Consider the following 1340-nt stretch of genomic DNA (forward strand, 5'->3'; position numbering starts at 1 on the left):
TTCTTGTGTTGTTATGTCAATAACCCTAAATTTATACATTTTTAGTTTTTTTTCGATAATAAATAAGTTCTAAAAAAGCGTTTTTTCAAATAATGTGCATCTGATTTATATGTTACAAATTCTTTTTTTGGAATACCAATATGGAAAGAGATTGAAAAATGATGAATTTACATATTTTTATTTATTTTTTTCGATGTGAAATAAGCTCTAAAATGAGGATTGAAAAAGTGATTTTATTGGTCCTTAGCAAATCTGTGATCCTAATAAATCCAACACACACACACACACACACACACACATATATATATATATATATATATATATATATATATATATATATATATATATATAGTTAGGATCATATATAACAGTTAATTATTGTGTGAACATATGACTAAATGTAGACCAATCGTTTTATATATGGATATTATACTAATTTTGGTAACTAAATTAAACATTATCTAAATTAAATTCTGATATTTATGGAATTTAATTTAAATTTCAAAGTAAAAACCATTTTTATGGAATTATATAACAAGATCTTTCATTCTCTTTCGTCTTTGTTTGTTTATCCATAGCCTAGCTAACTTCGATGATGACAAAAACAATTTGAGGTTGAAATTGATCCACACTCTACTAAAATTTAAGATGTGTAGTTATTATAAATATATTATATTAAATTCTTTTTCTGTGTTGATAAAATAGAGAAAAAAAAAAGACTGAAGACATTGACAATTGTTGGTGGGTGGTAAAAGGAGATGCTAAGTAAAGTGAGTGAGAACCTGAGGGATGTCGTTGTAATTTTTCTAATTGTTATTCTTTAAGAATGATATCTTTTTTATTCTCATATAATAATATAAGAATGTTTATATTATTCTTTAAAAGTTATATTTTTCTATTATCACATAATAATATAAGAATGTTTCACATTTTTAAGAATGCTTGTTATTCTTTACAAGTTATATTTTTTCTATTCTCACAGAATAATAAGAACATTTGTTATTTTTAAGAATGTTACGATATAATTGTTATTTTTTAAAAATGACATTTTTTCTATTCTTATAGAATAATTTTAGAATGTTGTTATTTTTAAAAATAATGATATAATTAAACTTGTCTCATGTCTTTTGGCGTAAAATATGAAAGAATATAAATATTATTTTTCAATTTTGATTTTTATTAATTAATGTCTCTTTGTTGCCTAAAATACAGGTACGTTTTATTTATCTATCATAATAAATTGTTATAAATGCCCTTATAATTATTTGTATGTAATTATCAAGTAACGCTAGCCCATGTTATTAACATGTACCTTAAGATCATAACTCTACATTCCTTTT

The sequence above is a fragment of the Lactuca saligna genome, chromosome 3 (genome assembly GCF_052625555.1).
Source record: "Lactuca saligna cultivar CGN05327 chromosome 3, ASM5262555v1, whole genome shotgun sequence".
In the NCBI taxonomy this organism is placed as follows: domain Eukaryota; kingdom Viridiplantae; phylum Streptophyta; class Magnoliopsida; order Asterales; family Asteraceae; genus Lactuca; species Lactuca saligna.